General features: G+C 44.2%; 3 pseudogenes across 1 annotated transcript in view; 1 reads left to right on the top strand and 2 right to left on the bottom strand.

The window, feature by feature from the left end:
• Positions 1-9,019, bottom strand: part of Speer5-ps1 (spermatogenesis associated glutamate (E)-rich protein 5, pseudogene 1) — a 49,139-nt pseudogene extending 40,120 nt beyond the window's left edge. Inside the window, exons 1-2 of the transcript NR_001582.2 lie at positions 8,874-9,019; positions 7,661-7,829 (exon numbers count right to left, since the gene is read on the bottom strand). The product of NR_001582.2 is annotated as a spermatogenesis associated glutamate (E)-rich protein 5, pseudogene 1, transcript variant 1 (transcript). The remainder of the gene's footprint in view (positions 1-7,660; positions 7,830-8,873) is intronic.
• Gm18669 (predicted gene, 18669) lies at positions 9,093-9,897 on the top strand (annotated as a pseudogene).
• On the bottom strand, positions 24,387-25,996 carry Gm5949 (predicted gene 5949; annotated as a pseudogene).

Below are 27,144 nucleotides of genomic sequence, written 5' to 3'. Positions count from 1 at the left end.
CACTTTCCAGGCACCTTGGGGAAAGCCTATTTTAAGATGTATTTTATACTAATTTACAAGGCATCTTTATTTTTTTCCTTTAGAATTCTTTCTTTTAATTACTTTTTTATTAGATATTTTCTTTATTTGCATTTCAAATGTTATCCCCTTTCCTAGTTTCCCCTCCAAAAATCCCCTATCCTCCCCCCGCCCCCGCTCCCCAACCCACCCATTCCCACTTCCTGGCCCAGGCATTCCCCTAAACTGGGGCATAGAACCAAGAGCTCTCCTCCCATTGATGACTGACTAGACCATCCTCTGCTACATACGCAGTTAGAGCTACCAATTTCTCTTTGGGTTTTCTTTGATTTGGTGGTTTAGCCTCAGGGAGCTCTTGGGTTACTGGTTAGTTCATATTGTTGTTCCTCCTAGGGGGCAGCAAACTTATTCAGCTCCTTGGGTACTTTCTCTAGCTCCTTCACTAGGGACCCTGTGCTCCATCTAATGGATGACTGTGAGCATCGAGTTCTGTATTAGTCAGGCACTGGCAGAGTCTCTCAGGAGACAGCTATATCAGTCTCCTGTCAGCAAGCTCTTGTTGGCATCTGCAATAGGGCTGTGTTTGGTGGGTATTTATGGGATGGATCCCTGGGGGTGGGGGGCAGTCTCTGGATTGTCAGTCCTTCAGTCTCTGCTCCAAACTTTGTCTCTCTAACTCCTTCCATGGGTATTTTGTTTCTCCTACTAAGAAGGATCAAAGTGTCCACACTTTGGTCTTTCTTCTTCTTGAGTTTCATGTGTTTTACATATTGTATCTTAGGTATTCTGAGCTTCTGGGCTAATAGCCACTTATCAGTTTGTGCATATCATGTGTGATCTTTGGTGATTGGGTAACCTCACTTAGAATGACATCCTCCAGATCCATCCATTTGTCTAAGAATTCATGAATTCATTGTTTTTAGTAGCTGAGTAGTACTCCATTGTGTAAATGTACCACATTTTATGCATCCATTCCTCTGTTGAGGGACATCTGGGTTCTTTCCAGCTTCTGGCTATTATAAATAAGGCTGCTATGAACATAGTGGAGCATGTGTCCTTATTACAAGTTGGAGCATCATCTGGGTATATGCCCAGGAGTGGTATTTCTGGATCTTCTGGTAGAACTATGTCCAATTATCTGAGGAATCGCCAAACTGATTTCCAGAGTGATTGCACCAGCTTTCAATCCCACCAGCAATGGAGGAGTGTTCCTCTTTCTCCACATCCTTGCCAGATTCTGCTGTCACCTGAGTTTTGATCTTAGCCATTTTGACTGGTGTGAATGAGGTGGAATCTCAGGGTTGTTTTGATTTGCATTTCCCTGATGACTAAGAATGTTGATCATTTTTAAGGTGCTTCTCAGCCATTTGGTATACCTCAGTTGAGAATTCTTTGTTTAGCTCTGTACCCCATTTTTAATAGGGTTAGTTTTCTGAAAACCAACTTCTTGAGTTCTTGATATATATTGGATAGTAGCCTCCTATCGGATTTAAGATTGGTAAAGATCTTTCCCCAATCTGTTGGTTGCCATTTTGTCATATTGACAGTGTCTTTTGCCTTAGAGAAACTTTGCAATTTTATGAGGTCACATTTGTCGATTCTTGATGTTACAGCACAGGCCATTGCTGTTCTCTTCAGGAATTTTTCCTCTGTGCCCATATCTTTGAGGCTCTTACCCATTTTCTTCTCTATTAGTTTCAGTGTCTCTGGCTTCGTGTGGAGTTCCTTGGTCCACTTAGAATGACAAGTGTCAAGTGACTTTTTAAAAGGACATTCTTAAAATTTCCAAAAGAAGTCCTTGTAGTAATACATTGTAGCCACTAGGTGTCAGAGTCTCCCCTTCAACCCTTGATGACTTGTCCAGGAGGAAACATCTGGTTAGTGTGAGAAAGGCTGTAAACAGGCTCTCACACAGAATTTATTCAAATCCATAACTGGGTGTGGTGGTGTAGACCTGTAATCCCAGCACAGGAGGTGGCACAACAAAGGCTTCCACACATGCTCACCCTCAGCTACTGGCCCTGGGTCAGTAATATAAATATACAATATAAATCTGGGAAAAGAGATTAAAAAGTCCTTCTAAAACTTGTTAGTACTAATTCTGATTTTTCTCAGACCCGTTTCCTTCCTGAGCTGGAAGATGCTCCAATGGGTCTTAAGGCACCAAGCTTAACAACCTGAGTCTGAGCTCCTGGACTCAGATCAAAGAAAAGAAAGAAAGAAAAAGAGGGAGAAGGGGGAGGGAGAGAGAGAGAGAGAGAGAGAGAGAGAGAGAGAGAGAGAGAGAGCTGGAGAATGAGGAGGAACACTGTGAAATTTGTCTTCTGGAAATGATATGGCCTTTGCATGTGTGAACATAGCAGCTAGTGTTATCTGAACAAGACCTGTGTTAAGGTTTGGTCTGTTGCTATGTATTGCCATGTTAAATACTAGTGCCCAAGGATTGGTTGCCCCCAGGGACAAGGAAATCCTCCTACACACCAAGTGATGCTATTAAACTTAATTTTAAAATAATGATGCCTAAGCTGGGCAGAGGAGAGGTAGGTGGAGTCTTGGTTCCTGAGTTTGGGGTTGAAGGTAGGACCATGAGAGAGAAGAAAGAGAGGGTGGAGAGAGGAGAAGTGGTCATGAGGTGAGGAGTCATGAGAACTGGTTATGAAGGCTGGCCAGTCAGAGTAAGGGTGGCCCAGGCAAACATGGTAAGTCATATCTCAGGGTCACTGACAGGGAAGGGGGCAAAGTAGCTTAGAGGGTTGATCTCCACCCAGCTCTAATGCTGCCCAAGGCTTATCATACATATGAAGGTTTTGTGTCTTTTATCTGGGAACTGAATGATCTAAAACAGGATAGAAACCCTCATAAATACTTACTACAAAAGACCTGCACAAAATCAAGTCACCAGACATTCCAGAATAGATGCTCCAACAACAAATTCTCATTGGTTTGAGATGTGGCCCTAAAACACAGGCACCAGACAAACTCAACCACAGATCTCCTATCCACAAGCTTCTGGTTTCCTCCCACTCTTGATCACTGCCTACCTCTTGAAACACACACACACACACACACACACACACACACACATACACACACACACACACACACACACTTTTTTAAAAAAAGAAACGGAATTGGCAAGATGACTCAGCAAGTAAAATATCTTGCCACACAAGCCTGGTGACCTAAGTTTGATCTCTAGAACTCACTGTGGAAGGAGTGAAATGAATCCTAAATACTCTCCTCTGACACACACATGCATGCACGCACGCGCAGACACACACACACACACACACACACACACACACACACACACACACATTCACATACGCTATGCTGGTATTACAGGCATACATCGACATGCACAGGTGCTTTTTAAAGATTTAACAGGTTTTATTTTCAAGAGTAGTTTTTGGTTCACAGCAAACTTGAATGGAAGGTAGTTTCTGTATCTTTCTATATCTTTCTGTGCTGCTGAGGGCGGACGTTTTCTGAAGAAGTTGCATGAGCATTAACAGTCCCAGAGACATGTTGATTTTGGCTATGGGGGAATAGTATGACTGGGGGGACATAGACACACTGGGTCCAAAGCCAAAAGTACCTTCACTTGGACTATCATTAGCTCGCCATTCTTCCTGGCCTTGAATGTAGTATACGGATAAGGATAAGTGTGGACTCTGAATTGTCCTGTCTCCACCTCTGGTGTTCTGGGATTGCAGGCACATGCCTTGTTTATGTGGTATTGGGGCTCGAACTCAGGTTGAACCGGGTGCCTTTTGTATGCTAGACAAGCACTCTATCAGTTGAGTTAATGCCCTCGCCCCCCAGAACCTTCTTTATAGTCATTTATTATCAACCTTTATTTCTCACCTAACATTTTCTTGACCTTGAGATAAAACTCTATTGCAGAACTCAGGAGCTGAAGGCAGGACAAAAAGCTCCAGACTACTCCAGAGCCCCCATCGCAAACGACCAAAAAGCTCTTGGAATGTACCGCTAAGCTGTACACAGCTCTAGTGTCTATCAATCCTAAACTAAGAATGTTGGGATGACAACCTCAGTGTATGGTCATACCCACCTGAATTGATCAGATCTCTTCAGAATTATCACCTCAAAAGACTGGGGTGGGAAATGGGTTGACCAGATGGATAGATGACCCCATAGAGTCATGATTTGCATGAGGACATGGTTTTAATATCCGGAAGTCACATCAAAATGCCAATCAGGGTATGCACTTGTCACCCCAGTACTGAAAAGATGAGGATAGGACCCCAGGGATGCTGGCCAGACAGACTAGCATAATTAGTATGTCATGAGATGCAAGCTCAAAGGACATAGATGGCATTACTGAAGATGAAACCCAAGGGTATCCGTCAGCCTCTTTGTATACTCATGTGTACCCACACAGGAAGACACATAGGTGCATGCACAGATGCATATTAATAAATTAAACTTCAGGGCTAGAAATATGTCTCAGCAGGGTTATAGCTCAGTGGTAGTGTCTCCTGGACAATGACAGGTCCTAAGTTGGATCCCTAGTGCTCCAAAGTCATTACTGGGTGAATTGGCCTGCGATCCCAGAATATGGGAGTCAGAGCTGGTAGGATCACAAGTTTTCAGCCAGCCTGGTCTACATAGTGAGTTTCTGGCAAGCTTGAACTACAAAGAGACATGCCTTTTTAATTACATTTAAAATTTTTATTTTAATTATGTCTCTATGTGTTTCCGCAGGAGTAGGGGCTGGGGAAGTATGTGCGTGTATGTGCGTTATGTTTTCAGAGAGCCCAGAAGACAGCATTGGGTCTCCTGGAACTGGAGCCAATGGCAGGTTTAAGCTGTCTGGCATGGGTGCTGGGAACCATTGGATTCTTTACAAGAACAGAATTCACCTTTTGCTGCTAAGCCATCTTGCTAGCCCCAAGAAATATCTATAGATTCTCTCCCTTGCCGAAGCCACTCAATACGAATGCTTTGTGTATATGTTCAACACATTTCTTCGTTACTTTCTGTCCTGTGACTATAAAAGTTTACAAATTCTCTCCCATAGAAGGACATGTCATTCAGGGCTTGAGACTGTTCTACGGCCATGGCCACTCATATTTGACTCAGAATCAACTATTTTCTCTTTCTATTGGAACAAAGTACTTCTCTGTAGCTGAGGCTGCCACTGGGTTTGCTATCCGGTTTCCCTGAGTTCTGAGAGTCCAAGGATGTGCCACCATGCCTAATTTAGAATAAACTATCTTATTTCCTTGTAGTAGAGTTGGAACCTTATGTGGACACTCCCCACCCAGCCACCCCTGGTACTGGCACCCGGAACCAATGTGGTACGTTTATTACCAACAATGAAGCTGCATCTAAGGCTCTTGCATGACAATGAACCTGATAATTAGCACACAGTGTGCATGCTTTACATTATGAGTCAGCATTGGTGTAAATTCTGTAGGTTCTGACGTGTGCGATGGTATGTGTCCACCAGTCCAGTTGCTTAAAGAATAGATGATGCTCAAAGTGCACACTGGAGATTTTGGACTGGTTTCTTTCCCTTAATAGTAGCCACATACAGTGTCAGAGGCAGGCATTTTGCTATGATTACGTTTTTTAGTGTTGGGGATTGAACAGACAGCCTTGTGCATGCTGGATGAGTGCTCTGCCACTGAGAACTACCCAACCTTCATTGTGAGGTTAGCTCCAAGTCCTGGGCTGAAAAACATGGGCCGCCACCCAGGGCACCCTCTCCCTCCCTGCCTTTAAGCATTAGATTTATTCTTTGACAACTTCATATATGTGTATTGTGGTTACTCTCACACCCACCCCTCCTATTTCCCATCTAGTCCTGCCAACCCCACCCTGCCCAACAGGTCCTCTCCAGGTCTTATCTTGCTTTGCTTGTTTGTCGGCTGGTTTGCTTTGGTTTTATTTTGAAACAGGGTCTCTCTACAGAGCCCTGACTGTCTGGCACACTCTATGTAGGACCAGGCTAGCCTCGATAGCTTGCCTCTGTCTCCTAAGGGCTCAGATTGAAGGTGTTCATCACCACCAGGCTGTTATCCAACTTTCTATCACTTCAAAGAAAGCTTGAGATAACTCCCTCATAAAGAGAAAAGTTTTATTTAGGCTTAACAAATGTATACTTGTCAACCCCTGAAGGAAAAAAAAAAAATCTCAAAAGAAGGAAGGGGCAGGGTCCTGTAAAGTCCTCCAAGAGTAGGCCTTGGAATCCTGAAGCCCTCCTTTAGGGCCTCAGTTTTATTTTTATTTTATTTTTATTTTTATTTTTATTTTTATTTTTTTGCATTGGCATTGGTTTTTGAGACAGGGTCTCACTGTACAGCCCCGTTAGACTGGAACTTGGTCTGTGGACCTGGTCGCCCTTGAACTCACAGAGCTCCTCCTGCTCCTGCCTCCAGAGTCTGGGATTAAAGGAGTGTGTCATTGTCACTACACCTGGAAGGACCTCAGCTCTTAATGTTGACAGTCAGCACTTCCCAGTAGCTGCTCACTAGGGAGCAAGTTTTTGTCTATGGCCCCTGGTCCTCTGAGGCTTCAGGTGTGGCCTGGCCTCTGGACACTTTGTCATCCTCTTCTCATGGATATTTGAACTATGGGTTGTCTATGTGTGAAAACTCTTTGATATTTAAATCTCTCTCTCTCTCTCTCTCTCTCTCTCTCTCTCTCTCTCTCTCTCTCTCTCTCTCTCTCTCTCTGAGATAGGGTCTCCTTTAGCCCAAGGTCCCAAGATGGCCACCAACTCTCCATGTAGCATGGACATCCTTGTGTTTCTGATCCTCTTGATTCTGTCTCCCAAGTTCTGGGGTCGCAGGCATGCACCCCCATGCCTGGCTAGAAATTTTTAGTTTTTTTTTTTAATATTATTTTATTTTATGTGTGTGGGTGTTTTGCCTGCATGATTGTCTGTGCACCATGTGTATGCCTGGTGCACACAGGGACCAGAAGGAGGCATTGGACCCCTTGGAACTGGAATTACAGATGGTTGTGAGCTGCCATGTGAGTCCAGCCCAGATTGAGAAATGGCTTATTCCTAAGAACACAATGGGAACTGCAGTATATGGATATAGGGGCACCTGTGCATTTTAAAATCATGTCAGGGCATGAAGGCCCAAGAACTTATCAGATACAACAGATAGAGGATGGGGTGAAACTCCATCACCCACAGCCCATATAGTGGCACCTAAATCTGTAATGGCATGGCCATATACCAAACCTGACATCTGATACCTGGTGTGTGTGTGTGTGTGTGTGTGTGTGTGTGTGTGTGTGTGTGTGTCTGTGTGTGTGTGTGTGTCTGTGTGTCTGTGTGTGCTTGTGTGTGTGTGTCTGTGTCTGTGTCTGTGTGTCTGTGTGTGTATGTGTGTCAAGAACTGAGGACTCCCTGACTCTACTTCTGCACCGTTGAGGAGCCTACTATTCTGCCTGAGCATCACCTGTGTGCTGATCTGGACCTGGGCCAGACCTGTCATTTCCTGTGCTTAACTGGTTTCCTGCTCCAGACCTGGTTCAGGATTTTTTTTACCTCGAAGCTGAATTCTTTGATTCCAAATCTGACTTCAGCAGCCCCAACAGCCGTTTCCTAAGCAGTTCCCTCCCTCCTAGAGCTGTGTGGTTCAAGTCAATGTAGACTCACCTGGCCTTCAACTCGCAGAGATCTGTCTGCCTGGGATTAAAGGCATGTGCCACCAGCCATGCCTGGCCTGGTTGGATATTGTTGGATATAGACTCTGAGTACACTTCCAAAGTCTCTTTAAACTCTGCTGTAGGCTGTAAAACTTGAGTTTGCTCTGCAGTCCACATATCTGTATAGAGACATATGGATACAGTTACCATGTACTGTGAGAGTGGATATTAGTAATTAAGATTGGAAAAAAGAACTTGTATTCACTTGGGCAGAAACCAAGGTAGGAGGACTAAGTTAAACTGCTGTCACCGAACCCTAAACTTTGTGACTTTATTGTTATTCAATGCATTCTGACATTGCGGAAAGACAGAAGCATGCTTGTCTTGCTTCTAGAATAACACACTCATGACAGCCTCCCTTTTTAACAAGCTGGGTTGTGGTTTTTTCTCCTAACATTAATGAGTGTGTGTATTTGTGAACATGAAGATGTGCATATGCATGTCATGGTGTGCATGGGGTAGCCTGATCTAACTCAGGTCATCCTCTGAGCCATTTTGCTGGCCCAACACTTTTTAAAGATAGATCTGTATTTCTAAACTGACATAGAAGCTAATCTTATTTATTTCTTTATTCTAATCGGTTTTTCTAACATTGTCTCGTGTCCTGTCTTCTGGGCCTCCCCATCACTAAGGTTTCCCAGCATGCTCTGGTATTCTTTTTCATCCAAACAATGAAATCTCCTCATTCTGGAAGGATAGATATCACTAGGTCATCGTTCCCTACCCCTCCACCCTTCTCAAGGTATTTATAAAATAATCACTGTTCTCAGAGAACAGTGTCCTTATTCATTCAGCAGGCTTTTATATGCAAGGCTATCCAAGGGACTCAGGACAGGAAGACACATTAGAAAGAATTTCTGCTCTTGAGGAAGTCAGATTCTAACAGGGGAGAGGTCTGACATGGAAACAAATGACTACAGCAGTCTCCAGTGGGCTGTGACAGAATTGTGCACAATTGCCAGGGAAATCTGGCTTTAGGGCGTGAGTTATAAGGCAATCTTGCAGGAGAAATAATATACAATGGTATTGAGGGAAAATAAAGGATGTTTTGTTTTGTTTTGTCCAACTCCACTTTTTAAAGACAAGGTCTCACTATGTAGCCTTGGCTGTCTTAGAACTATGTAGACCAGGCTGTTTTTGAACTCTCAGACAGACTGACCTACCTCTCCCTCCTGAGTGCTGTCACTGAAGGCATGTGCCACCATGCTAGGATGCTCCACTAAGATTTGAGAAAGAGCCTCACTATGTTACCCATGGCAGCCTTCGGTCTCTGCCTCAGCCTCTTGAGTGATGGAGCATCAGATGTGTGCTGTAGTGCATAGCTAGCAAGGGCCTTTAAGTCAAAGGCTCTTTGTGACACGCCTGGGGTAGTCATGGTGAAGCCTGCGAGCGTAGCGCTACCGCGTGGTGGGCCGGTCTTGGAGGCTCAGGTCAGCTGCAGGAGCAGGCTTGGGGACAGCAGCGCAAAGAAAAGAAGAAAGTGAATTGCAAGCCTAAGAACCAGAATGAGCAAGAAATCCCTTTTCGGCTCTGAGAGATTATGAGGAGCCGACAGGAGAGGAAAAAGACGCTAAGTAACAAGAAGAGGAAAAAAGGAGGCCCAGGTGGCTTTCAAGAAGACATTGGAAAAGGAAGTGAAGGGGGAGGAGCCAGACATCGCTGTCCCCAAGTTCAAGCAAAGGAAGGGGGAGTCTGATGTGGCCTACGTCCCGTGCATGGAGCAGGAGGCCCAACACGTACTGTTTCTTAGCAAGAACCAGGCCCCTCGGCAGCCAGAGGTGCAGTCAGCTCCCAAGAAGTCTGAGAGGAAGAAAGCGTTCCAGAAGCGACGACTGGAAAAGGCCCAGAGAAAAAGGGAAGCAAGAGCCGTGGACAGATTGGAGCAGGAGCTACTGAAAGATACTGTGAAGTTTGGAGAAGTTGTGTTGCAGCCCCCAGAGCTGACAGTTCAGCCGAGGAGGAGCACAAGCAGAGATGCTCCTGGCAAGAAATCACTAATGCTGAAGAAGATGCTGTTGGGTCCTGGTGGCGGGTCCCCGGCTCTAGCCACCTCACTGGCCCGCCAGCAGATCCTGGGGGAAGAGCGGGAACGGGCTGTGTAGGCTTACAGAGCCCTGAAGAAGCTGCTTCGACAGGAAATGACACCTGCACAGCCAGCTCCTCCCAGAGGCAGGGCCACGTTGTCTGTGATGCAGAGACCCAGGGGTCTGATCCCCTGGAAACTGGTCTGGGAGCTGCTAGACCTGGGTAAGGGAGAGACAGCGGATGTTCTCCTTGCATAGGGTCCTGAGAGTAAGCTTTCGGTTTGGAAGAGTGCTTTTCCTCCCTCTGAAGGTTGTCCTTATAAGAGTGACCACCACAGTATCCCATCTCATACAGGGCAAGCCCCCGCATCCCAGCACTTGCCTGAGACATAGCTGGAAGGGCTGGTATTTTCCCTGAGCCTAAGTTCATTCTGAAACAAGTCTCGGTGAGACAAGCCAGGACCACTGTAGAATGGACTCAATCCCTTAATCCAGCCAATTACTGAAGCTGCTGGTGTAGGTCAGCCTGCACCAGTGTTTTAAGAAGCTCCCGTGGGCTTACTGCAACCATTGGAAGGCAGGGACAGACAGCAAAGCAGGTTAGTGGGCTGGTGGAAGGGCAAGTGGGGGCTGGCAGTCAGCACTTTTTTTTATTTGCCTGCAGGGTTCTGTACAAATGACCAGAACTCCCAGCCCACGCTTGGTTTGGATAGAGAGGGGGTTTCAGTACTGACTGAGTGCCTTGAGGTATACACATGAACACCAGGATTCAATGGTTGACAGAGCAGAGTATTTATACCAAGAGGGTAGAGGTGAAAGAATTGGGTGTTCAAAGCCAGTCTTGAAGCAAATGCGTGGCCTGCCTGAACAGGTTGAGAGAGTCTCAAAAACCTTACTTAGACATCAAAAGAGCGAAGCTTGGACCCTGCTGGGGAAGCCCACAGTCCTCTAGCAGAGCCTCCGTCCAGCAAAGCTGGTCCTGGAGCCTAGTGGAGTGCTTTTGGTCCCTCTTCCAAATGTGCATTTTCCAGAGTGAAGTTTATTAAAGTTTTGCTCTTTGAAGTCTGGGCCATTGCTCTCCAACATGCTTTTTCACAGCCCTAGTCAATGTATGTCAATGTGACAAGATGAGTGAGTGTGCAGACACACACCCAACAGTAGCAAGGGCCAGAATAAAGCAGGGTGCATCGGCCACTTGATTTTCCACTGTGCATCAGGACTAGGGCCAGCACCCGGGAGCCACCATTATCAGAGGATGTGGCCTTCTGAGTTCTTTAGAAGCAATGTGGCCATACATCCAAAGCTCAACTGTGAGCTACATCAAAGGACTCTGGGTAATTATCCCTCAGAGCCCACACCTTTATGTGCCCCTGCCTATATGTGTCCATGCCTATATGTGCTTGACTCCTCCCACTTTCTGTAATGTTTATTAAAGACGCCCACACCCATGCATTCAGGGATTGTCTTCTGAGTGCTGCTTTTTCACAAAATATCCCAGCTAAGTGGATGTTTTCCTGCTGTGCTTAAGCCATCTCAGATTCACCTTGGCCAGAATGATGTGTGGAGCCACCTGTCTGGCTTCCTCATTCCTCACTTCTGGTATGGAAGACGTGGCAGCTCTTGTTCCCTGCCCACTCCAAGGTCAGGTCTGGTCTCTGCTGCCATCTTGGAGTCCTGACCCTCAGAACACTCTAAATATTGGCAGGCAAGCTGGAGCCTGTCCACCGTTACATCATTACTGAATAATTGGTGATTCATATAGACACATAGGTACATATATGTCTTCATGTGTGTAAAGGTCTTCATGGTGTAAGGGGCAGGAGACAATAAGGGCTTCCCCAGCCCTCTCCACTTTGTCCTGGTTGAAAGTCAGGTACCCTAATGTACTACTCTGCTGCAGGTTTTTCTCAGCAGATCTGAGCCTAGAAGATTATCACACTGACGCACCTGACAAGCTATCCCAGTAGAACGTTACCACCTCCTGTGTGCCTTCTCTTGTCCACTTGTGGGAACTCATATACCCCTGTCCATACGAGAAATAAAAGCTTATTGAATAATAATATTAAAAAAGGCTCTTAGTAATACCATCTCATCTGCTAGCTGCAGACCCTGGCTGGCTTCACATTCATGGCCCTCTTCCTTCAGCCTCTAAAGTGCTGGGGTTACAAACCTGAGGTACCAAGTCTGGCAAAACACAAAACAAGAAAAGCCAAAGGACAAATAGCAGAATCCAAGATGTTTTTGTAAAGAACAAAGAAGGTAAAGAAGATAAAGAACCCATGCTCCAGGCAGTGGCAACAGAGTACAGGAGGCCTCACAGCCAGTGTAAAGCGAGGCCTCTTTCAAGACTTACTCAGAACAGCTGACTGCCATCTCCTGACTCTGGGTGCTTCCCACTCTGTCCTTCACTCTGCCGATCCACTAGTTTGGAGCATCTGTCGTTACTCTGGCCCTGCTCCAATCCATTCTTGTTTCCCCCGGGACACTCTTTGTACAATGCCAAGACAATTGCAGTACTGCTACTCAGGTTGAGGAGGAGGGGAGCCAGACCCGCTTGGCCTTTTCTGTCCTCCTCCTGTCACCAGGGCACCTCCTAGAGCCCCTGGGAGCCCTGGGATGTGACCTGAGAGCCTGTGGACTGAAAGTACAGTTGTAGCCTTCATGGCTTCTGCTGAATAGCTCTGTCAACTTGACCCAAGCTGAGATATGTGACAGAAGGGAGCCACAAGTGCGGAAATGATTCCATAACATTGTCCTGTAGTCGAGCCTATGGGTTACTTTCATGATCTATGATTGGTTTGGGAGTGTCCGTCTCACAGGTGGTGGTGCTACCCCTGGACAGGTGGTCTTGGGTGTATGAGAAAACAGATTGAGTAAGCTTTAGAAAGCGCTATCGGTAAGTATTTCCTCTCCATGGCGTCTGCCCCAGTTCCAGATTACTAAACTTTAAAAACTGTTTCTTAAAATAATGTCCAATTTTTAATTCAAAATTTCTGTAAAACTCCCAAATTTTCTCAAGTTTAAAGATCTCTCAGCTTTATTCTCCTGCAATATCAAAAGTAACATACACTTTTTTACTTCAAGTGGGAAGGAATGGGGCACATCTACACGAGGTAGAACAAAGTTGTAATAGTGCAGACAATTCAGTGTTTAATACCTGCGATTCATTCCTAACCCTCTGTGCTTTTCCGAGGGGGGTGGGGCAAGAACGTTCTTGCCCCACCCTCAGCAACATATCTATAGCCTGCTTTCGAGATCCCAGTTGGCTCCATTGTTGACAGTATTTCTGGTGATTCTCACATGACACAGGCTAGGCTCCGCATTGCGCCTGGGTCCTCTGTAGGAACCTATCCCTGTCACACACTGGCAAAGCCCCTGTTGTTCTCCATGGTTCCTTCCTATCTTTAAAACCAATACCACCTGGATGACTCTTATGCTACAAAGTTTGGCTGCCAACACAAGGTACCTTGTTGCAAATGAATGCATGGATGTATACCTTTAATACTTTATTAAGCATTTTTAAAAAAAAAATCATATCTTCAAAAATTTCATTTGCATAACAAGAATTATCATACAAAAATCCATCCTAACCCAAAATATCTCAGAGATCTGTTGTCACCTCCTTGGTTGGCCCAGTCCACATGGTCACCTTTAATCAAGATGGTTGTGAACATCTGTCTTCTCTAAGCCTAGAAAAGATGACTTTCAGCCACATGTGTAGGCTTAGATTTTTTTTTTCAATACCTACTTTAATAAGGGTTCTTAAACACTTCAACCTCTTTCTAGACCACCTACCAGAGTAAGTGGTAAAGAAAGGTTAATAGGAAGTGGGGGCTTGCGGACCTGTTTAGAACTAGTTCTTTGTGGGGAATTCCAATCTTCTTTGTCAGGATATTAACAGTCCAGTCCAAAACACTAAATACAAACCAGCAGCAGCAGCTCAATCCAGAAGAAATCGCAAGGCTCCACCACATTGGCACAAGTCTACAGAAGTGGCAAGAAGCAGCCAGGATACCTACCATGAGAAGTTCTTTGGCATTTTTCTCCCTCTGAAGTCACAACAATCGCAGATCAGTGAAGACCAGCAAAGCATTGCAAGGTGAACCAATGCAAGAGCATCCTCTCAGTCCCTGTAGGGTTATATTCATATTCTTTCTAAACATCATGCACCCTCTCTCCCAAGCATCCACTCCAGCAACATATAACATGTCCTTTTATAAGGCAGCTTCCAGAAAAACACATGTCTGTTCTCAACAAAATATCCTCTCACACATCTGCTTCAGCAAAGCATCCTCTCATGAGACAGCTTCCAGAAAAAAAAAAAGTCATATGACACAACTTGGTCTCCAAAGAAACCAGAAATTTGTGGTGAAGTCCAATGACATCTACCCTTCCCAACCCTATGAGTGGTGGCAACCAGCCATGCGGTTGCCTAAAGATGGTGGCAAGCCATATGTTATTTATATCCCAAAATGGAATCATGACACATGGTTCCTTTAAGATTACTTATGCATAGACTTTTAACAATCAACTCTGTGTTATGAGATTTACTTAACTTTTCCCACAAATGTTACAGATTTTTAACCATACTCAATAAAATTAACTTATGAATCTTGAGGTACCAAATGTTCACGTTAACAGAGTCTAATTTTTTTCGGCTCTTCTGCTTTGCTCTCTGTCACATTGCCAGGTGGCTTGACTAACACAGGACACAGATGAAAGTTTTAAATGTGCTTGGGTCTAAAGAAGGGAGAGCCATAAACCAACTCTAGAGCCAGCTCTTCAATAAAGTAGAGTAGTGCCGGGAGCCATGGCCTCAGCCATGACCTTGTGGAAATTTTCTAGCTTACATAAACAGCCCTGAAAGAACACTCGTGGTCATAACAGAAAGAATGTTTGTGGGTAGAGAAGACACTGTTACTGTTGGTTCCAGGGGCTGAAGGTTGCCACCTAACCTTCGGAGGACCCCCGGGGCTTTTCCCTGCTCCCTTGAAGCCTCGTCTTTCTTATATTGCAATCCCAGAATAAAGGTTTTCAGAGCTTAATCAGTCCAATTATCTTGCTCTCATTCTTTGTGTTTCTTGTCCTTCCCACTCTCTCTTCCCTGCCCTAGGTCTCCAATGATTATCCCTGCAAGTCGGGGCAGAGCAGTATAAAACAACTCCAATGTTATGTACACCCAAAAGACATCTGAGCTCCTGCAAACTTGAATTCAGTGACCAAAGTGCTCAGAGATAAATACTGAGCCACGCCCATAAAAGCAGTCATGGTAGTGGTTGGAGGCTGGTGGCAGCAGATACTATATATCTTTCTGTCTCAGATCCATGTGTGCAACAAAACTTACAGACACGCCAAGAAACACAGACCAATCCACATACACAAAACACACAGAAAATTTTTAACCAACCCAGAACCAGGCAGCCAAATGATGTCTTAGTATTTGCCCTGGAAATATTGGGGTCCCTTTCAATTCCCTGAGTGTCCCAGACCAGGATCCCAGAGAATAGAACAGACTATGATTCATGAGGAGGCTTCTATTGCTGCTTGCTGCATTTTTCAGCATGGCAGTTCACTCCAATAGTCCACAAACCAAAGGCGGCCATGGAGCCTTGGACCATCTTGAGGCACATGCCTCCTGATGTGGCCCCTTGGCCCTAGAGTTTCAGAATGAAGGTTCAGTTTTAGAGTTTGGGTGGCTGGTCTGAATCTTGCTGGGGCCTCCAGAAAAAATGTTAAACCACCAGTCCAGAATAAGACTACTACCACAATTTTAAACCAAATTTGAAGCAAGCTTTAATATAATACTGGGCAGGTGGATGGACTCTGGCAAGTTTCATACTTGGGTCCATACTTGGCCATGCATTATGTATTTCAGAGGCTTAAAAAGACAAAACCACAGGGCCACTTTACTTCCCATCAGGTTCTATTAGGGGCAAGCATACATCCTGATATATTTCCTGCCCACGTACAGTCTGCCCACATGAAATCAAGCATATTCAGTGCAGATGGTTCAAACAAACTTGTTTAAGGGAGTCAAAACATGGCTTGTTTTATCCTATAAACAAGAGCCTCGGGCATTTCAGGAAGCATCTGTGCTTCAGCAAGGGGACTATGGGTTAGAGGCATTTTTGTTCCATGGCTCTCTTAGACACAGGCATTAAAAGTTAAGATATAACTTTTGCTTTCACTGTACATGTGCATACATGTAGGCAAACTCTCACGCACATGAAGAAAAACGATGTAGCTGCTTTACTGTGAGTTTCATCATCATTCATTAGGTTTCAGATTTAACGCCTAAAATGCATCATAAATTTTCATATTGTTTCTTGGCCAGACCTTGTTCACTATTAGTTCTCCCTTCCTAACTTGGCCTAAATAACTAATCGGAACAACACCCAAGCTTGAAATTGCTTGAGTGAAGCTCTGCTCTGGAACTAAGCTATGACACATCTACATATCATGTGGGATAAGCATTTTGTACCTACAGTAAATAGAGAGCATTGCATAATTCTCACAGAAGAGTGGGTTTTGCAAGAGAGGACGTGACCATTGCATTAGGAAATAGAAATAGCCTCTCTTCTCATTTGTAATGCTTATGGAGAGGTGTGTGAATTATAGATTACCGGATTATTTATTCATATGTGTCCTGTTCTGAAAAAAGGATGTGAAACAGGTGAGGTAAATACAGATAACGCATCAGCAGTGAACTATGTGGGTTGGCTTCTTTACCCAGAACTGTGGAACGCAATTCCACACACAATCATGAGAACATAATAAAGGCAGTTGCTTTTGTGTTGCAGCAGCCAGATGCAGACACTGCTTAACTCGCTACTGTGGCTGTCTTCTCTGCGGCATAGCCTACCCTCACCACAGTACTTAGTGTCCAGAGTACTCCCTGTGAAAACGGATTGCTTGTTCTATCTGAGTGGGTGGATTCTCAGTCCAATTTTAAAATACCACTTGCTATTTTCATATATTGAATTTACATAGACTACAGCTTCTTTACTGCCTACATTATAGAATTCTAGATTTGAACCCATGAACCCATAGTATAAGCTATTTGCAGGTTTCATAAATAGGTTTCTATGTAAAAATTAAAGATAAACCAAATATGGTGGCAGGAAGATCAGCAATTCAAAGTCACCTCCTATTTATTGAGTTTGATCCTGGGCTACATGGGACCTTGTCACAAAACAAACAAGCAAAAATCTTTGCAATCCTGTCACCACCATGTCTAGCTGAGAAAATCTTGTGCAGGAGGGACAGAGACAAACTTGATTTAATCTAGGGACCACAAGTCAAAAAAGGTAGTCTCGAGTAGTATTGCCCGAGAAAGATCAGAGAGCGCACACTCAACAGCAGCTTGGTTTCTGGATGAAGTGTGGGGTTAAGATAATGTCAAACAGCAGGAGCAGGTCAATCAGATGAGCCGATTGATCTGCTCGTGAATAAAGAGTGTCAGCTGAGGAGAACTCTAAGGTGAAGAACACCTGAAGCTGCCGCCAGGAAGCACCAAGCTGGAGATGTCCTCAGAACTTGATTTTTAATTGTTCCACTGGGACAAGATCTCTCTGTGACCAAGGCTAGCCATGAATTTGCAGTCTTCTCCCCTCATCTTCCTGAGACCTGGGATCCCAGGCATCTTCCACAATGCTTGGCTCAGAACATTTCCCCTGTCCCTTTTTGTTCAGTCATAGAACACAGCCAAGCTTAGAACTTCTTGATCATGAGAATGGTTTATATTAGAATTTTACTTATACTGATGCATATATTAAAACACAAAGCAGCTGGGAGGCTGAAGCAGAAAGATCAAGACTTCAAGGCTAGCCTGGACTGTTCAACAAAACACTGTCTCAAAAACAAAACAGAAAACCAAAAATCAAGCAGCGATGGCACAAAGGTTACGGGGTTAACCAGCTGCTTTTGGATTAGAGTTAAGGCCTGCTCCACAGGAAGGAATTCAGACCAGGTACTGTCAACCTGTGCAAGAGCCCATGGGTTGGGAGATCAGAGGGCCTAGGGAGGAATCTACTACTCTTTTTTGGTGAATGATATGTTGCTAACCTTCCTTCTAGACATTTGTCTCTGTGCTCATGAATGAGTGCTTTCCCCCCGCCGTGGCCAGAGAACCTTCTCTCTACAGTGTTGGCCATAACTTCCCAAAGACTCATAACCTGTCAAAATGATGAGAATAAGAATGTGTTGAAAACTCAGTCATAACTCTGACATCTCTATCAAACTTCCTCCTCCTCCCCAAAGCTCGGGTACCATCTCGGAAGAGGGACAGAGAGGACTGGGAGGACCGGGAGCTGTGCCGTGAAGTGCCATCTCTGAGACACACCATGCTGTTTTACCCATGAACTCACGGTAACTATGATTACTGCCTGAGATCAGGCAACAAGCTCAGTCAGCTTCCCTACAGGCAGCAGCGATCGGATTCGGTGGGTTATTGACAGAAGCACAAAGGAGAGGGCATGAAGTGGGGAGAGGGATGGGCCAGAGATGCCTGTGGGAGGGAGAGGGAAGAGTTGGGGGTTCCTGGGACTCAGGAGAGGAAGCTGGGGTAAATGTGATCAAGATGCATTGTTTAAATGTGTAAAATTGTCAACATGTAATAAAATATATTCTAGTCAGACAATCAAACAAGCCGCCACCACAAACATCAACAATGAAAGGTGAACTTTTTTTTTAGTAAGCATCAGACTACATGGCAGCCAGGGAAATGGCCTTGCAAGGGAGAAAAACTGACCAAGGGCTCAACGACATGCTTCTGAGTCCTGTTCCTGGGGGGACATGTGAGTCTCTGATGACTTTGGCTTGAAGACTTCAGAGTATCCCAGGGCACCTTCCCAGTCTGCGCTGGCTCCCGTCTGCTTGCTTGTCTCCTCCGTGCTGATGCTTGACCCTCCCGGGCCTTTGGTGTCCCTCCTATTTGTCATCACAGTGATCCCCTCTAACACTCTATTTTTGAGCTTAAGTCCATCTTAGCATCACTTCCCAGAGAGCCCTAACCAAGATGATAAAAGATTCCTTACAAAAATGCCTGTGGTCCAGACTTCTTTCTAAATTTCTCTTTAGATGTTGCTACAGAGTTCCACAAGGATTCCTCACAAGTGATCCTCTTTCTCTTTTTTAGTAGATTTTAGGGGACTTTTGGTTCACAAAAAAATTAAACAGCATTATAGGATTTTTCCTCATTCTCTTGGCTTACATATGCATAGCCTCCCTTATAGTCACACTCTCCCACTAGACAAGGTGGCACATTTGTCACAGCAGATGGCTCTCCATCAATACAAGACCATTCGTGTCATTTACAAAGGAGTTCCTTCTCAGTGCTGCTTAGGCTACAGAGTTTAAAGTTTCTAATTTAATTCATTAGCCGATGGTGGTGATAATGGCGTGTAGGGGTGTTTTGCCTGGATGTTAATGTATATATTACATTCATGCAGTGCATCCCAGAGGCCAGAAGATGGCATTAGAACATCCTGGAACTGGCTTACCTATTATGGTTGCAAGCCACCGTGTAGCTGTTGTGAAGCAAATCTGGTTTTCTGCAAGAACAGCAAGTTCTCTTTAACAATCAAGCCATTTCTCTACCCCTGCCCGCCCTCCACCTTTTTTTTTTTTTTTTTTTTTTTGAGACAGGGTCTATCTTTGTAGTTCTGGCTGTCCCAGACCTTTATGGGTGGACCACTGTCTGTCTCCTAATTTTTTTTAAAGTTACAATTATTTATTTGCATGAGTGTGTGTGTACATGCATGCACCCATGCACATGTGATGGTCAGAGAACAACTTGCAGAAACGTATTCTCTTCTTGCACCATTTTGGTTTATTGGCTTTTGACTTCAGGTTCCCAGGTTTATCAGCAAGCTCCTTTACAAACTGAGCCGGCATGTGCGTTTATTTTTATCAGAATCACACCTACGAGCTGAGAACCCAGTAGTTAATCCTGAAGCTGATTGCCTCAACAGCAGGCGAGAGCCCCACAACACCTGTCTCTCACTGGAGTCGGGGAGGTGAATAGCATGGTTGCTATTCACAGGGTTGGGTGTGCACCCCTGGAGTTCCAATCTAGAGGCCCAGAAATATCCTGAAGAGCCACTGTCCACTATGAAAGCTTAGGACCACTGATGCTGATATCAGGAAAAGAGTCAGCAGCAGCAATAGATAAATCTGCCTGGTGGTAAGAGGAAAGTCAAGCTAGCAAAAGGAACAATGATCTTCCTTCTTATTTATTTACCCCTCACCCATTTTATCTGGACAACCAGCAGAAAGTGCTGTTCACAATTGGGGGGTGGGGCTTTCCCATGTCAATCAAGGCAATCGGGGCAGACTTGCTACCTGGCTGAATACTAATTGTAACAGGTAGCCAGTAGAACCAACCGTAGCCATCTTGCCAGCCCACTCAGAGGTTATTTTATTCCAGTCTTGGTGGTGAATTACTGCAAATGCCTGCATCATAGAGGCAGAGGCAGGAGGGTTGCTGTAAGTTAGAGGCCAGACTCAGCGACATGATGATACCATCTCAACGACAACAAAACAAGTTATATATGACAACCAAGTCTTTTGCAGTTAACTACAGATTTGCATCACGTTTATGTCTCAGAGAGCTGAATTTTTGTTATCAATTTCCCTGAACTGTGCAGTTTCTCTCTTTGGTTGGCCTGGGGCTTGCTACAAAGACCTACCTGGCTTTGAACTCACAGAGAGATTTGTCTGTCCCAGACTCCTGAGTGCCACTGCACCTTTGATTAATGTCTTCACCTCTCCTGGGGCTCACTGTGATAAGTTGGCTAGCACTATGGAAAACATATTGTCATTCTCTCTGCACAGGTTGCCTCAGTTTCCCCACTGGCTTCTTCCCATTCTCGCTGCCGCTGTTTTCTGCTCTCTTTTCTCCACCCTCCCTTCCCAAGAGCAAACATTCTTCAGCACTGAGCCAAGTCTCCAACACAGAATTGCTTTTAATCAAATGAGAAAAGCTACAAGAAGAAGAGGTGAAGAAAGAGGAGAAACTGGCGGAGAAAGGACAGGGGTACGAGTGTTCTGAGCATCCACATGGAGGCACCCCATCTCCTAGGGTGCCAGGCATGCACATAGTGTGTAGACATATATGCCGGCAAAACACTCATACACACAAGATAAGATAAATCTATAAAAATTATTTTAAGATGAGTCTATGTAGCACAGACTACCTACCCTGGGTGGCCTTTTGTGCCTTTTCTTTTATCTAGAAAACTTTGGGGAGTTCCTGCTGATATTTCTGTAGGTTTGTAGGTTCTGAAGTTATTTGCTGTCGACCCCATTTTGTAAGGAATTTTATCACTTCAGATATTATATTACTCACAGGTAGAGGTTTTCTTTGCTTCTGCTTATAGCTTTCCATTTTGTTTCCTCTTCAAAGTGTCTTGTCTTAATATTATTTTTCTAATTTAAGTTTATGAATACTTTGCCTGCAAGTATGTCTTTGTACCATATACATGCCTAGTGCCCTCAAAGACCAGAAGGCATAGGTTTCCCAGGAACTGGAGTTCGGGACATTTGTGAACCATCACTTAGATGCTGGGAATCAAACCTGGGTCCTCTAGAAGAGCAGCTAGCCCTCTTAAGCTCCGAGCTGTCTCTCCAGCCCCACCCAAACCCAAAGTCTCTTAGAAATGACCCCAGAGCCAGATTAGGTACCATATTAAATGGTGTTCTCTCAGAAGGCAGGTGGCATGTCTGGTAAAAGAATTAAGACACAAACAAATAGGGAAGGTATTGAATTACACTGTAAGAAAGCAGCGAGTTCCCTTTGAAAGAGCCACACTCCTCACACACTCAGAAGTTCTTTATGGTGTGTGTGTGTGTGTGTGTGTGTGTGTGTGTGTGTGTGTCTGTCTGTCTGTCTGTCTGTCTGTCTGTCTGTGTGTCTGTCTGTCTGTGTGTCTGTCTGCTGTGTCTATCTTTCTGTCTGTCTGGGTCTGTCTGTGTGTCCACACACATGCCATAGCATGCATGCCAAGATCAGAGGACAACTTCTGGTAGTTGATTCTCTCTTTGCAGTCAGTATGTGAGAGGCATACAAGGGGGCTTTGTTTTCTTCCTAAGTTGTAAATTTTACAGTGAATTTTTTTTTCTCGAGATCCTCCATTAGTAAAAGATTTCATGGGTCATTACAGAGTACATTCCAGAAGCCTGTGGAAAATGGGTTACTAGAGGCCCGGCTCCAAGAATACCACTCTGCCCAGCTTAAAAGGCTTCTAATTAGTTTTATAATTCATTTGATCCAGACAAACTTTTGCAACTCATTTGGATGAAGATGTCTTTCCTCATTTTGCATATTACTTTTGATTCATTTTGAAGCTTTTGAGGCTTATCATAAACTTTGTTCCCACAGAGCAAACTTACAATTTAAGTTACATTTATTTTATTAATTAATTAATTAATTAATTAATTAATTTATGTGTGAACACACCCATGAACTCATACATACCACAGCATGCGTGTGGAGGTTAGAAGATAATCTATGGGAGCTCTTAATGCCTTCCACCATGTGGGTCGCAGGGACTGAACTCAGGTCACGTGGCTTGGTAGCAAGTTCGAAGCCTGCTAAGCCATTTGCACAAGCCAATAGCGAATTTTCAGTGGTGACTGCTCTGAATTAAGTCAACCCTTCTGTTGCTGAGTGACCCTCACTGAATTTCCCAAGTGTTCAGTGAGAACTCTAGTTTGGCTGTCCAGAGCCTGAACATCTATCTCTCAGCCTGGTGTTGAACTCTAGAGATAGTAAGCTCCCTGTTCTTCACTCCCAGCCTCCCCTGTGGAGTTTCACCTTACTCATGCATGCGTAGGCTGATGTCAACAATAGACCCCAGGGATACTTTTTGTACAATTTAAAAAAATAAATTCTTGCTCCATAAAATTCAACCATTTCAGCTTCCTCTTAGCCAGGTGGTGGAGCATGCATTTAATCCCAGCATTTGGGAGGCAGAAGCAGGAAAGTCTCTGAGTTCGAGACCAGCCTGTTCTATAGAGAGAATTTCAGGACACCCAAGGCTACATCAAGAAACCATAGCTCAAAAAAAAAAATCCAATATGTGTCTCATCAACTAAGAAAGTCCACTTTATTCTCTTTAGAATCATTTAGGTCTAGATACTACTACTATAGTATAGTACTCACTGCTTGCTAATTCTTTATGATTAAGGATCAACCCTGTTCTGGTTACTCTATTATGACTAGAAGCAGAATTCCCTTCCTTGTTCTCTTCTCATAATTCTATGTTTATCTATATTTATGAATTAAACAAGCAAACATATGTGGGGGAGAAGCCTGTGGCTAAAGATAAAGGGCCAGACAAGGAATTCTAAGTTTGAAATCTTGGAATAGAGAGTTTGCTGGCCCCTGTATTTGAAATTTCCAGTCTACAAGGAAACCCTATAAAGTCAAGGAAAGGGGCATGAGTGTGAACGTGAGGGGCGTGAGTGTGAACGCGGATCCTCTGGGCTCCTTGCTTTTCTGGTCCCCTCAGTCCTGCTTATGCCTCATGAAGAGAGACAAAGGTCTTGGTCTTGCAATATATCACATGATATATTTTCTTACCAAAATGGTTTCTTAGGGACAGGGTCTCAGGCAGGCCCACAAAGTAGAAAGAATCAATCCCTGTGTTCTGTGGTCTTTTCCTGCAAATAGATTCACTGGGCTCTGTAGTGTGTTAAACAGACTCTTGTGGACCAGCCAGTGAAGGGGATAGACTGTGCACATTTAAATGCACCCCCAAAATACCTCAAGATAGAGAGCCTATCTACTTCCATCTGTTTCTGTGGGACAATAAATGTCCCTGTCAAAGGATTGACTTGTACATGATTTGTACCTTGGAGACCTTAGTCTCACAGTTTAAGAGAATAGATTTTAATCCTTTAGTATCTGTTTTCTGTCATCTGTTGCTTTAAGACAGACCATCTCCAAATTCACTGAACATCATCTTTTTTGTGCATTCTTTATTGACACTTGATTATATAGATGCAAGGGAACATAATGGGTAGACTCCGGCACATCTGTTATGTATAGTTCCTAGGGACTGGCAATTCTTTTAAAGGACAGAGACAACTGGAGTCCTTAATGTGCAAGAGGCCAATCAGAGATTAAGAGTCCTGAAGAACAGCGAAAAACAAATAGGGCCTCATAGTCAGGTGGTCTACAAGCTGGCCTTGGAAGTTTTCTGTCAGCAACCTCATTAATCTGTAAGTGGAAGAAAGAGGATGAGGCATTCAAGGCCAGTCTAAACTACAATGAGTCATTAGAAAGAAAAAGGATTTAAAAAGGTGGCTGAGGTCCCACTCCTTTGTTCTTCATTATTTTCTTCTGTTTTAGCTCTCTTTGGTGCCCAGACAACTCCTACTAGCCTGATTACCCTGAATTGCAATCTGGTACTTATTCATCAGAATTCCCTTCCTCAAGATTTGGCTTTACACACATTGCGACTTTGAAGACTTTACACATGACCCACCCACCAGGCAGATGCAAAAGGGGAATGTCAGAATAGCTTCATTGCACATTGAGAGGGCATGTGAAACAGAGTTAGACATCGTATCCTTCCATTACTGTGTACAAAGAACTGTTCTGACTATGATCTTGAGGACCAACCAATGACTGAGAAGCACAGAGAGAGAATATCAGGTTTTCAAGATCTGACCATAATTTCATAGATAGGAGAACGCCAGTGAACAGTCAGTCCTAACAGGAGTTTGGAGCATTGTTTCATCACATTGAAAAATGCTCAAAGCCATGTGTTTTGGGTTCTTTGGATGAGAGACCAGTCCCTAGGAATTTCTTAGTACCCCGAAGGAATATTCCTGTTGTTACTCCTGGCACAAAGTGTGTCGTCCCCATCTTCATATAAATAATGATCCTCACAGTCATAACAGGAAGAGGAACCAAAGCACACTGAATTGGGCTGCCTTACATCCATGAGTTTGTCCATGAGTTCAGCACAAAGCTGAATAAATATCTCTACTACAACATATTTCAACTCATTATAGACCTCTGATGGAGCAGGATACATTTCTACTGCTAGCTGGCTCAGATTGGTAGTGCGGTGCAAAAAGTTCTCCAGGACATCCTTGGAGATGTCATTGTCATACAAATTGATGCTAGTAGGCTGGGAGCATTTGATCAGGGCAGGCAGAAGGGTACTGAGGTGAGAATCATCCATCCTACAGTCTTCTAAGTCCAGAGTCTGCAGGTTAGCTGCAACCTGCTTTAAGAAATCTCTTAGAGGCTTGACATCCAGGTTAGTTAAAGTGGCTCCTCTCAAGCACAGGTGTTTAAGCTGACTGTAGTTCCAACGCTGGGCAAATGACTCCAAGTCTGACTGAGAGAGTTGACACAGGGTGATCTTGAAGGACACCAATGGGGCCTCCAGACACCCGAGCAACTCTTTCATGTGGTCTGTGAGAAAATAGACATCATCAATAGTGAGATGCCGGAGACCGCTGAGTTTGCAGAATAGAGAAATGATCTTGCTGATGTTCTGCCTCTCCTCTTGAGTGAAAGTCCTTGTTCCAAAGGTGCGTACTAGCATGGGTTTCCGAAGGTTTCTCCTCTTTCTAATGAAAGGTACAAAGTTTGCCAGTTTGGACAAATTCCCCACTGTATTCAGTTCCAACTTCTTGATGAACTCTGGCTGTAGAAATTTTAATGCATTCCTGACCTTGGACACTTTTACTGCTCTGATCTCCAACTTCTCACAGCACAGATGCAGGAAGTTCTTCCTCTCCTTTGCCCACTCCAACAACAGTGTTTAGTGTTTATCTTCATGCAGAGAAGACATAAAGGAAAGGTCATGGAACAGCCTCAGACACTGTTTCCTTGTTCTTGAGTGGCCCTCCACTATTGGCTTCTTAGGCATAGTTCCTACTAAGTGGTCTCTACCCTCTCTCCCATCCTGCATATCTGAGGAAGCATGGTGTTGTTCATCCCTGAAGTCAACGTTTTTAAGCCTGCACATCCGGGGGCGATACTTCCATTTCAGCCATGTGTCTACTCTATCCAGTATAGCCTGGAAGGTCTGAAAGTTGGGTTTATTAATCAGCAACCCAACATGAAGGCAAGCATAGAGCCAGTACTCCACCAGGATCGTAATTGTCTATGCTTTGGCCTCCTTGAACAGAGGTGGGAAGAATTCCCTTGTTAGGTACTCCGTATCAGAGACGGTCAATACTTCATTCCTCACCAGGCTCAGTGAAGCCTGATTCTGGAGTGTGGGTGGGGCACGGACCATTCTGATGGATCTTTAGGGAGATGATCCTGATTAGGGCACAGGTGACAGAGTCCTGGGATCAGAGTGTCTTCTCTCGAACATCATCTTTTTAATAAATGAGTGCTATAAAACTCTTTATGACATTCAGAGTAGCTTTAAAAGTCCATGTTCTGTCTACCCAAATAATTTTTAAAAGATTTATAATTTATCTAACCTAGGCGAACACTTGCAAATAATTTGAGTTAAGTTTCCATTTTCTTATTTAGCCTCTTGGACATAATTGAATTTTTATGTAGTGAATAGTCTGGGATTTTCCATTGCTTCTCAATTATTGTACACCTCAGAGGTCCAAAATAAGATAGAAATCGAGTTAGCTGCTTTTGATTTTATGTTATGTCATTAATTTAAAAATATCCATAAATTATAAAATGAAAAAAGTGCCTTCAACTAGCACTATTTGGTTAGCTCCTGAGTCTGCCAGGCAGTTTTGGCCTGGGGCAGCTGCAATGTATCTAACTCCATCTTCCATACACCTGGACCACTGTGTGACTTATGTGGAGGCTGACTGGTCTCAGACAGCCTCACATATGTAATGGTTGGCTATCTGTTGTCTATTGATGATGATTGCAAATTCTCCACACACCTCTTAACACTCACAGGCAACTCCAGACACACAGCAAGAATCCAAAAGGAAGTCAGGTGTGATAGCTCATGCCTGTAATCTCCTGCAGTACCAGGAAGCTGACATAGGAGTATTGCTATGAATTTGAGGCCAGCCTGGTCTATCTAGCGATCCCAAGCCAACCTGAACTGTAGGGCAAGATTATCTCTAAACAAACGTGCAGATGAGAGATTCTTAGAGAAGCAGTGACCTACATTCCGGTGTTCAAGTTCTGCCTACGTTATATTTGCTGATGAGGAAGCTTTCCTGCCCAATTTAAGGATCAAGGAAGAAAAGGTTTATTTGTGGGGTGTGTGGAGAATTATGGGCATTTCTATAGACTGTCAGATTAAAATGAAATTCAAACAAGATTTGATAGAGAAAAAAGAACCAGTGTTGGTTGAAGGGGCCTTGCCTCTGAGATAGGTCAGATATCTGGGCAGAGGGAAGAGTCAACCATATACCTTCTCACATGCTGTTCTGACCTATGACCTCCAGATTCATTTTT

The sequence above is a fragment of the Mus musculus genome, chromosome 10 (genome assembly GCF_000001635.26).
Source record: "Mus musculus strain C57BL/6J chromosome 10, GRCm38.p6 C57BL/6J".
NCBI lineage: Eukaryota > Metazoa > Chordata > Mammalia > Rodentia > Muridae > Mus > Mus musculus.
This window is presented reverse-complemented; position numbering and strand designations above follow the sequence as displayed.